The following is a 12,035-nucleotide window of genomic DNA, read 5'->3' as shown; positions in this document are numbered from 1 at the left end:
TGAGTTGACTGGGAGGCCCCATCGGGGGAAGTTGGGCCGCCAAGTGCAAGCCTCATTTCAGTCGACGCCACGCTGGACGACTTGCGAGCCGTTGATGAGAACAATGAACACCCAGGCCCCGAGCGGAGAAATTCTCCAACCCGACCGGGTAGCGAACCCGGGCCCGCTTACATGGGAGGCGAGCAAGTTCTCGCCCAGCTAAGCAGGCGGACGACTTCGTGCACATGTGGTGCCAGTTCTCCCTGGCGACCTACCAGGGCCTCATTGCTTCCATGCCATTAAGCATCGCCGCTGTTATCCGTCTCAATGGTGGACATGCCGGCTGTTAGTCAGGTGGTCATAATGTTCTGGCTGGTCGGTGCATATACTCTGCGAACCACAGTACGGTGCGTGGCGGAGGGTAGTTTGTATCACTCGCAAACGGAGGAGGGGAAAAGTAACTATTCGGAAGCCTCCGCACGCTTCCTAATTTCTCTCTTCCCTTTTCCGTGGTCCGTACACGTAATGTATGATGGTGGCAGCGGACTCTTTCTGCAGTCGGTCTCAAAATCCGTTCCTCTAAATTTCCGCAACAGTGCGTTGCGAGAAGTACGCCGCCTTCCCTCCAGGGAAGCATCTCGATAATGAACGGGATGCTCACTTTGCAGCGGAGTGTGCGCTGATATGAAACTTCCTTGCAGATTAAAACTGTGTGCCGGACCGAGACTCGAACTCGGAGCCTTTGCCTTTCACGAGCTTCTGTGAAGTTTGGGAGGTACGAGACGAGGAACTGGCGGAAATAAAGCTGTGAGGGCGGGGTTCGAGTCGTTGCTGGGTAACTCAGATGGTAGAGCACTTGCCCGCGAAAGGCAAGGGTCCCGAGTTAGATTCTCGGTCCTGCATACAGTTTTAATCTGCCAGGAAGTATCATCTCGATAATATTTGCGTGCTGATCAGTTGTACCAGTAACAAATCTAGCAGCACGCCACTGAATCGCTTCAATGTAGTTTTTTTAATCAGACATTTTGCAGATCCCAAACACTAACAGTACCGAAGAACCAGTCGCACTAGCCTGCAACACGCCATCTGCTTTATGGCTGAGCTGCACTTTACCCAAGCTTCTCCCAACACAGTGACGTCGAGAATTCTTTCGCCTTCACCACCAGCAACATTTCGCCCTCAGCCCAGCGGAGCAACAGACCCGCCAGTGTAGGTTAACGCAGGGACAGGTGTGTGACGCTCACCCGGATCGAACAGAACAATAATGCCCACTGATCTGGTTCGCCCGCCAGTCAGCCACAGTGGGTTTTCTTACCTGCTGAGCTATCTTGGCAGGGTTCACATCTTACTTTAGCCACTATCCACTACACAGAGTTGCCCGTTAAAGCCAAGTCTCTGGTACGAAGTATTCGATCAGGCGCACGTCCATAGCTAAGGAACATTGATTTATAGGGTAAAAATGGGCTTTAGTCGCCAGTAATTTTCGTAATTTATTTTACAACCAGCTCCAGAAGATGGAGCTTTAAGCTTCAACATCGGTCGTGGAATAACTTAAGAAAAATACCGGCAACTTAAGCGGATTTCCATTCTGTAAATCACTGTTCTGGGTGCCAAAAAATGTTCAAATGTGTGTGAAATCTTATGGAACTTAACTGCTAAGGTCATCAGTCCCTAATCTTACACACTACTTAAATTAAATTATCCTAAGGACAAACACACACACACACACACACCCACGCCCGAGGGAGGACTCGAACCTCCGCTGGGACCAGCCGCACAGTCCATCACTGCAGCGCCCCAGACCGCTCGGCTAATCCCGCGCGGCATCTGGGTGCCACCTCGGGTAGGGCAGACTGCTTTACAGCCTCAGAAAGTTTCCACACTCCGTTACAGAGTCAAAACTTATTCTGGAACAAGTCCCTCAGATTGTCGTTAAGCCAGTCTTCCGCAACCGGTAATCACCATACCATCCGTGATTCTTGAAGGAAGCGTTTTAGCAAAGGCTAGCTTTCTTTACGTATCTCTGTGTTTACTACGTCGCACCACCTCAGCTATGGCTCTTACAGAGATTTAGGTTTTCTGGTACATTCAGTGCTTTACGCGAACGCTGCCTCAAACATGTTTCGAATGGAGCCAGTAGTAAAGAAGTAATAAATTAAAACGTCACGCCTGAAGATGACATACGTTGAGGTGGCGAAAGGCATGGAATAGCGGTATGCACATATAGAGATGGCGGGAGTATCACGTACAGAAGCTATAAAAAGGGCAATGCATTGGCGGTGATGTCATTTATACTGGCGTGAGTCATGTGAAAAGTTTTCCGACGAGATTATGACCGCACGAAGAGAGTTAATAGACTTTGAACGCGGAATGGTTGTTGTTGTTGTGGTCTTCAGTCCTGAGACTGGTTTGATGCAGCTCTCCATGCTACTCTATCCTGTGCAAGCTTCTTCATCTCCCAGTACTTACTGCCACCTACATCCTTCTGAATCTGCTTAGTGTATTGATCTCTTGGTCTCCCTCTACGATTTTTACCCTCCACGCTGCCCTCCAATGCAAAATTTGTGATCCCTTGATGCCTCAGAACTTGTCGTACCAACTGATCCCTTCTTCTAGTCAAGTTGTGCCACAAACTTCTCTTCTCCCCAATCCTATTCAATACCTCCTCATTAGTTACGTGATCTACCCACCTTATCTTCAGCATTCTTCTGTAGCACCACATTTCGAAAGCTTCTATTCTCTTCTTGCCCAAACTGGTTATCGTCCATGTTTCACTTCCATACATGGCTACACTCCATACAAATACTTTCAGAAACGACTTCCTCACACTTAAATCTATACTCGATGTTAACAAATTTCTCTTCTTCAGAAACGATTTCCTTGCCATTGCCAGTCTACATTTTATATCCTCTCTACTTCGACCATCAGTTATTTTACTCCCTAAATAGCAAAACTCCTTTACTACTTTAAGTGTCTCATTTCCTAATCTAATTCCCTCAGCATCACCCGATTTAATCTGACTACATTCCATTATCCTCGTTTTGCTTTTGTTGATGTTCATCTTATATCCTCCTTTCAAGACACTGTCCATTCCGTTCAACTGCTCTTCCATCCTTTGCTGTCTCTGACAGAATTACAATGTCATCGGCGAACCTCAAAGTTTTTACTTCTTCTCCATGAATTTTAATACCTACTCCGAATTTTTCTTTTGTTTCCTTTACTGCTTGCTCAATATACAGATTGAATAACATCGGGGAGAGGCTACAACCCTGTCTCACTCCTTTCCCAACCACTGCTTCCCTTTCATGCCCCTCGACTCTTATAACTGCCATCTGGTTTCTATACAAATTGTAAATAGCCTTTCGCTCCCTGTATTTCACCCCTGCCACCTTCAGAATTTGAAAGAGAGTATTCCAGTTAACGTTGTCAAAAGCTTTCTCTAAGTCTACGAATGCTAGAAACGTAGGTTTGCCTTTTCTTAATCTTTCTTCTAAGATAAGTCGTAAGGTTAGTATTGCCTCACGTGTTCCAACATTTCTACGGAATCCAAACTGATCTTCCCCGAGGTCCGCTTCTACCAGTTTTTCCATTCGTCTGTAAAGAATTCGCGTTAGTATTTTACAGCTGTGACTTATTAAACTGATAGTTCGGTAATTTTCACATCTGTCAACACCTGCTTTCTTTGGGATTGGAATTATTATATGGTAGCTGGAATATTCTGAGAGTCACAGTGTCCAGAGTGTGCCGAAAATAGCAAATTTCAGGCATTACCTCTCACCACGGACAACGCAGTGGCCGACAGCCTTCACTTAACGACCGAGAGCAGCGGCGTCTGCGCAGAGTTGTCAGTGCTAATAGACAAGTAACACTGTGTGAAATCGATGTGGGACGTGCGACTAAAGTATCCATTGGAACAGTGCGGCGACATTTGTCGTTAATGGGCTATGGCAGCAGAAGACCGACGCGAGTGCCTTTGCCAACAGCAGGACATCGTCTGCAGCGACTCTCCTGAGCTCCTGACTGTTATGGACAGTTCGGGACAATGGTTTGACCACCCAGATCGGCCGACGTGAATCCTGTCGAACGTTTACAGCACATTACCGAGAGGTCAGTTCGTGCGCGAAAATCATACACTGGCAACACTTTCGCAATCACGGACGGCTATAGACGCAACATGGCTCAATAGTTCTGGAGGGGACTCCCAACCATTTGTCGAGTGCGTGCCATGTCGAATTGCTGCACTGCGTCGGGCGAAAGGGGGTTCGACAAGATATTAGGAGGGATCCTATGACTTCCTTCACCTCGGTGTAAACTGCATGAACATTGAAAATGCGGCAAACGAGTTTTGCTTTCCTTTGTTTCGTAGGTGCTGGGAGGGGTAGGTGGTGAGACAACGAGGAAACGTTTGAAATTATCTGCGAAATTTCAAATCGCTAAGTGACTCATTCTGAAGTACTAGATGAATACAGTCTGGCTAATTTGTGAGCTATACCACGTCTACAGATACGCACAGTTTCTAACTTAAATACTTGTTTATCTGCGTGATTCCTCTTAGGATTATACACTGATGGGCAAAAACCATTGTGACTAATTTCGTAATAGCGTGTTTGTCCGTCTTTGCAACGATATTCATCACTGATTCTGCTCGTCATGGGTCCGACAGTTCGTTGGTAGGTTTGTGGAAGTATGATGGAATTACATGTCCACGGACAGTTCATGTAATTCACGTAAATAGCGGGCCGCTCATTTACGTACGCTGGGGGTGGCGCCCGATAGCGATCCAGATTGCTTCCACAGCGCAGTAGAATGTCTCCCATAGCATAATAGTGCTTCCACAAGCCTGCGTCCGTGGCGCGCTTCACGTTTCGAGCCGCCGTTCACCTCCATGATGGCGTTTGTGGAGACGACCATCGACCTAGAGTAGCAAACACGTGTTTCACATGGTTCAAATGGCTCTGAGCACTATGGGACTTAACTTCTGAGGTCATCAATCCCCTAGAACTTAGAGCTAATTAAACCTAACTAACCAAAGGACATCACGCACATCCATGCCCGAGGCAGGATTCCAACCTGCGACCGTAATGGCCGCGCGGTTCCAGACTGTAGCGCCTAGAACCGCTCGGCTAAACCGGCCAGCCAAACACGTATTTCATCCGAAGAGTCGACACGTTTCCATTGATCGACGCTTGAATCCCTTTGGTTCCGTGCCGACTGCAATCGTCTCGTTGGGTCAACATGTGAACATGTAGGTGTGGTCTGCTGCGGAGCTCCATGATCAACTATTTCAACTATGTATGATGAACGATGTGTTCCGAAACACTTGGGCGTGAACCAGCATTGTCCTCTTTTGGCAGAGGTGCCACAGATCACCATCTGTCCTACTTTATGCAGCAGACAAACCTCCGAACTCAACGTTCTGTGAAGACTCGTGGACTTCCAGCCATTTAGCGCCTAGCGGTTGTCCCACAAACCTTCTACCTCTCTGCGTAGTTTCCTACGATAGTAATACGTGGACATTCGACCCGATTCGTCGTTTTCGAGATAGTCGTATACTTTTGCCACAGCGTCACGTGCCTGCAACGCCACCTGGAGGCATCCAACCTTGCAGTGGGCACTGGTTGATTTATCAGTCTACCTTGGACAGTAACTATATGAAATATTGATAGTAAAAATTTTATTGGCCCCCGAGCCGTTAGTAGGAAACCTGCAACTGTATCTTTGCTCCATGCACCGGGTTAGCCATTTAATGATATAGAGATCAGTGACTTATACGCGCCAGATGACGTCATGTGTCAAAGCAAACTGCATGTATCGACAGCTCCAGTATGTTCTATTTCTACAGCCCTCAGCTGGTCCGGTATGTGCTCGCCGGCTGCCATCTACACTTTACAGGCTAACCGACGCCTTCCTCCCCTGTCTTGCGCTGTGCTGGACACGGAACTCGGCTAATGCCGAGACAATGCGTAACGCACAATGGGAGCGCGTTTCCCCAACAGCGGAGAAGCGCGCGCACTGCCGGTCTGCTGGACAGACCGGAGGTGACGTCACAGCACCGGCACGCGGTAGCTCGCCTGAGGAAGGTCAACAGCGCCCTGTCAGAAGCGGGATGATAGCTGCGTGCGTCTGAGTAAACTAATAGCCCTGAACACCCTCTTCATCGGTCTGCACGCAGTTTTGAAACTTGCTGCCATATTAATTTCTCGCGTCAATAGCCTGAACAATGGAATATTTATTGTGGGATTATTAGTGCCGCTATCATCTGGTGTGAGTCATACATTACGCTAAGAGTATAGAAAGTGGTGCTGAATAATTCTAGAAGAGGATAAAATTTTACTGCGTTTGGAGAAATCACGAATTTTGTGTCCGTTCCTATTCATTAAATTTATGAATTTCTTTCCACTTGACGAATGCCTCCCCAGGCTGCCCTGACACAGATGACATAGCTGTAATAATTAATACGTTTATGGAGAGAGCAACAGGAGGAATTGTTATCAATGTTTTGGAAAGAATTGAGAAATGATTATCTGTAAATGAATTCTCCTTTAACACATTGCATTCAACAAACAGAATAACACCTGAAATTAATGCAATACAGAAACAGAATTCGGTGAGTATTTTAAGAGGAAATCTAAACTGGAAAGCTACTGGTTATCCAGCTTCGCAAACAGTTAAGTTCAGTAACTTCAGTTCTAGCAGTTACTGAAGGTAAGGAAAAACCCGATACTTTGTCGGTATTGCCATTCACTACTCTCCGGTTACATATTTTTCTATGGGAACTCACCATTTACGATGAAAATACCACAGAAATGCGAGAAGTGAGAGAAATATATATATCTCAACAACTGATACAGTACAGTAGAGAAGGTACCTGAAAGAAATGACACTTGTATGCAACGAAAATAATATCAGCGAAGCCACCGCGATTCACAATGGTACGCTGGACATTACAAAAGGCGGGAAGTGGTTGTTAACGGCGTCTGTGGTCACCACAGACGGCAACGCATGCTGACTAGAAGGCAGGTAGGTAAATTTCGTGGCAGGTCGTTTCATTCCTCCTACAGCGTGGATGGTTTTTGGTGGATGTGAAGGTGTCCAAGGCATTGCACACTTGATCGCAGTGACTTAAGCCGAATATTCCCTCGTTCCGAGCGCACTTCCACCTGCGCTGTTCCATGCGGACAGCCATTGTCAACCACAAAAAGAAAGTCATGGCCGAACACTTGGAGATGCAAGTGCGGAATTTCAACCCATTCGTAGTCAGGGTCAGTGAAGTGAAGTGGAAAGAGGTTAAAGATTTCTGGTCAAACGGATATAGGGTAATTTCAACAGCAGCAGAAAACAGGATTTATTTTGAATAGGAAAGTAGATATGAGAGTTAGCTACTGTGAACAGTTCTGTGATAAGATTGTTATCACCAGATTCAACAGCAAAGCAACGCCGAAAAGAATAGGTCAGATATACATGCTAAAGTTGCAAGTACAACATTATTTTATTATTATTATCGTATGCATCAATTACAGTAATACACATTTAGCAAAACAAAGATAGATTATATAAACATTTGAAATTATATACAGTACGTCAGTTTTAAAACGGCTCAGACTTCACTCGGATGTTGATGGACTCGATCCAGCGGAGTGCCTCGTGGGATGCTTGATGGAGCTTCTGAATGCCACCAGGGAAGAGTCTGATTGGACATTCATTCACAACCACATCAGTCCTCAGAAGAGGATCCCTTACACTGGTATACTCTGCAGCAGAATACTGTGCACCAGTTTGGCTCCGAAGCGCCCATGTAGTGAAAGTAGACGTCCAACTGAACTCAGTTATGAGAGTAATTAGAGGTACAGTCCGGTCTACACCTACTTGCTGGCTACCAGTGCTTTCAAACATCTGTCCACCAGACCTCCGTCGAAAGGCTGCTCGTTACAACCTCTGTCAGCAAGTTTCTGAAAACAACTCTACCCCTCTTCATGACGATTTGCTATCACTGCCCAGGAAAACGCCTCAAATCTAGAAGACCAGCATATGAAATGGGAGTCCAAATGCTACTCACAGGATTTGATCAGGACGCAGAGTGGAAACGTGAGTGGCAAGCTACAAGAACCCGAAACAGTTCGAGGATTCCACCAACCAAGGGAGGTGTGGGTGCATTTAAACAGATATCGGATTGAAGAGGGTAGGTGGAAATAGAAGACAGAGAGATACAGAAAGTATATGAGGATACTGAATTCGTCATTCAGTACGCAAAGGCAGCGGAATATATAATAATCATAGGGGATTCGAACGCTGTCGTAGGGGAAGTAATAGAAGAAAGGTTTACGGAAGAATAAGAGGCTGGCAGTAGGAACGAGAGGGCAGAAAGACTGAGTTCTGCAATAAATTATGGATGGTGTTAGTGAATATTCTGTTCAAGAGTCACGAGAGAAGGAAGTGTGCTTGAAAAGACCTGGAGACACGAAGATTTCAGCTGGATTAGATCAAAGTCAGACAGAGATTCCGAAATCAAATGTTGGAATGTCAGGCGTACCCAGAATTCCATCGGAAATACAGACTCCGGTCACAGTTTAGTAATGATAAAGAGTAAAGTTTAAGAGATTCGTTTGGAAGAATCAGTGAGAAAGGAAGTGGGATATTGAAGTAAAGAGGAATGATGAGAAGCGTTTGCAGCCTGTTAAGAATGTGGTTACTGCGATATGAAATGCCATACTAGACAGTTGAAGAGGAGTAGACAAAGATGTTGGACAATCAAACACAGGCACAAGGAAGGTGATTGCAAAGAAATATTGGGTAACAGAAGAAACATATCAGTTTATGGGCGAAAGAAAGACGTACAAATATGATAAGGTAAAGACAGGAAATTTCTTAGGGATGAAATAAGCGCAGAGAAATTAAGTCGAAGTGTCTTCAGGAAAAACGTGAAGAAATGGTCGTCGGGAGGACTGACTCAGCATACAGAAAAGTCGAAACAAGCTTCGGTCAAATTAAAAGCAAAGGTGGAAATACTAACAGTGCAATGGGAATTCCACCGTAAAACGCAGAGGAGAGAACTGTAATGTGGAATGGGTATACTTAAGACCTCTATGAAGGGGGAAGAATTGTCAGATGACGTGATAGAAGAAGAAATTTGAGTCTCTGTGGAAGACAGAGTCCAGAAGCCTGGGTCAGAAGTTAAAATTAGGCAGAAGAGATACACAACATTCCATCGGAATTTCTAAAATTACTGGGGGAAGTGGCAACCAAACGACTAACAAAGTTGGTATGCAGATATATGAGACTGGCCACATACGATCAGACTTTCAGGAAAATCGTCATCCACACAGCTACGAAGATAGCAAGGGCAAGAAAAGGGCGAGAACTATCGAACAATCAGTTAAACAGCTCTTGCATCCGAGCTGCTGACAAAGGTAATACATAGGAGAATGGAGGACAAATTGATCAGTTAGATGACGATCAGATTCGTCTTAGGAGAGGTAAGGGCACCACGGAGGCAGTTCTGATGTTGCTATCAATGATGGAAGCAAGACTGAAGAAAAATCAAGACACGTTCATTTGAAATGTCGACCTAGAAAAACGCGTTCGACGGCATAAAATGGTTCAAGACGTTCGAAAGTATGAGAAAAATAGGGGTTAACTATAGAGACAGTCGGGTAATATGCAATTTGTACAAGACTCAAGAGGGTACGATAAGACTGGAAGACAAAGAACGCTCTGATTAAAAATGGTGTAAGACAGGGGTGCGGTATTTCACCCTTGCTGTTTAACCTATACATCAAAGAAGCAATGCCGGAAATAAAAGAAAGGTTTAAGAGTGGGAATAAAATTCACCCCGAAAGGATAACAATGAAAATATTCGCTTATGACATTGCTGCCCTTAGCAAAAGGTAGAGTTACAGGATTTGTTGAATGGGATAAGCAGTGTAATGAGTACTGGATATAGAGTCAGAATCAATCAGAAAAAGTAATGAGAAACAGCAGAAATGAGAGTAGCTAGAAACTTAACATCAAAATTGATGATCACGAAGTTAAGGATTTTTTGTTACCTTAGAGGCAAGGTATAGAAAGCCGAAAAGGGAGTTTTTGGTCAAGTCAAGTACGTTTGGGGGCACAGCATTGTGTGGTAGTGAATCACAGTGAATCATGGACTGTGGAAACCGGAACTGAGGAGATTCGAAACGTTTGAGCTGTGATGCTACAGAAGAATGTTTAAAATTAGGTGAACTGGTAAGACAAGGACGAGGAGGGTCTTCTCTCCAAAATCGGCGAGAAAAGGAATACATGGAAAACACTGATAAGAAGAACGGACATGATGGTAGGACATGTGTTGAGTCATCTGGGAATAACTTCCATGGTACTAGAGAGAGCTGTAGAGGGTAAAGACTGTAGTGGAAGACACGGATTGAATACATCCAACGAATAATTGAGGATGTAGGTTGCCCAGTGCTACTCTGATATGTAGAGGAACAGAACATTTAAATTAAGTAAATAACAAGCATCGATTGTTCCCAAGATTACATTCTCTCCCGATGTGTATTCCTACTTAGGTGATTGTGCTAATAGATTCCACTGCAGCGCATATCTGTTAAAAACTTTACCAGGATGTGCGTAATAGAGGTCCAGCTGATCCCTTTACAGACGTGGTAAGTTGTAATTAGCAGCTCGTCCACGGCTAGCCTAATTTCCGCGCAGTCTGCTAGCTGCTACCTAACGTTAAACAGCCTTCGTCCGCGACGATAATGTGCAATGGTAAACACCGGTAGGGCAACCTCCGCAGCGGATAAGGCCAGAGCGAGATTTTTTAATAACGGCGCGTAGAGCTGTTAGGCCGCGTTATGGCCGTTCTGCGTGCTTTATTAAAGACTGGCTCAACACACAAAACACAACACGCGCTACACACATTTGCCTCGTGCATCGACAAACAAGCGCACGGGAGAGTCTAAACTGTGGCTTGCTCCCGACGTAAACAATCGGAAACGTGACTGCGCGTGGATCCAGTTATCTCGAGGAAAGATTTGGTCCGAGCTTAAATGATTTGCTGTCACAGTAAAAATATTTCAGACTTTAGATACTCTTCCTCGAAAACTAGAAAGAGAAACAATTCTCATAACCGATATCTTATTCAACACTAAAGTATTTATCCCGTATTTACTTAATTACCACTTTCATTCAATGTCCATTTATTTTCTTGATTTTCCTTACTCTTTTTTTACTTCCTACTCGTTCTCTTATTTCCTTTTATTTCCCTTATTTCCTATTATTTATCCTTATTTCATATATCTACTCTTATTTAATATCCATAATCACATTTCTTTTCAGTCCTCTTATTTCATTTCCATCCTCTTATTTCCTCTCTGGTGCCTTATTTCCTATTCATTTCATTTCCCTTTCATGGTTTCCTCCCTCTCTTTTTGTGATTTTCTTTTCATTCTGTTCTTCATCCTTTCCCTTTTTCCTTCACATCCTTTTAATTCCTTTCCTTTCTCTTATTCCGCCTAGATTTTTTTATTTTCCATCGAATCTCATTTCTTCTTTCCATTTTCTGATTTACTTTCCATTCGATTTTTTCTCTCTTCTCTTTCTTCCTTTACATTCTTATAATTCCTTTGCGCTCTCTTATTTCACATCCATTCTTTTATTTCCTTACCATTTCAATTCTTCCTTCGCTTTCTCACAGGTTCTATCCTCGGTTGTTCGCTAACCTCTCTCTTATCAACTTCCTATTTTTTAATTGGGTTGGCCTAATAAGGACCGCACAGAGTAACTTATGTTTTCCTCCTTTTCTCCTTTCTGTCTTACCAGTAGTTTTTCATTCTTTCCCTATGTTTTCTCTTCTTCATTCTGTCGATATTGCTCCTGTCTTTCTTTGTTTTGTCCTGGAAACTTGTTGCTTTTGCTCTGTTGTTCTTATTTCTTCCTCTGTCATTTCCACTTGTCTCAGACCTGCCTTAATTTCTGTCATCCATGTCAATGTTTTTGGTTTTTGTCAAAAAGTTAAAAATTCTTATCTTGTACTGCAGAATGCCTTTCGTAAACTACAGCCAAACTAGTAGGTTTTT

At 44.3% G+C, this 12,035-nt stretch overlaps 1 protein-coding gene across 2 annotated transcripts in view; it reads right to left on the bottom strand.

Annotated features, from left to right (window-relative positions):
* Positions 1-12,035, bottom strand: part of LOC124552621 — a 454,634-nt gene that overhangs the window by 389,365 nt on the left and 53,234 nt on the right. The window lies entirely within an intron of this gene.

This window comes from Schistocerca americana, chromosome 10 (assembly GCF_021461395.2).
Source record: "Schistocerca americana isolate TAMUIC-IGC-003095 chromosome 10, iqSchAmer2.1, whole genome shotgun sequence".
Lineage (NCBI taxonomy): Eukaryota > Metazoa > Arthropoda > Insecta > Orthoptera > Acrididae > Schistocerca > Schistocerca americana.
Note: the sequence above shows the minus strand (reverse complement) of the source record. Positions and strands in the feature narration are given on the sequence as shown.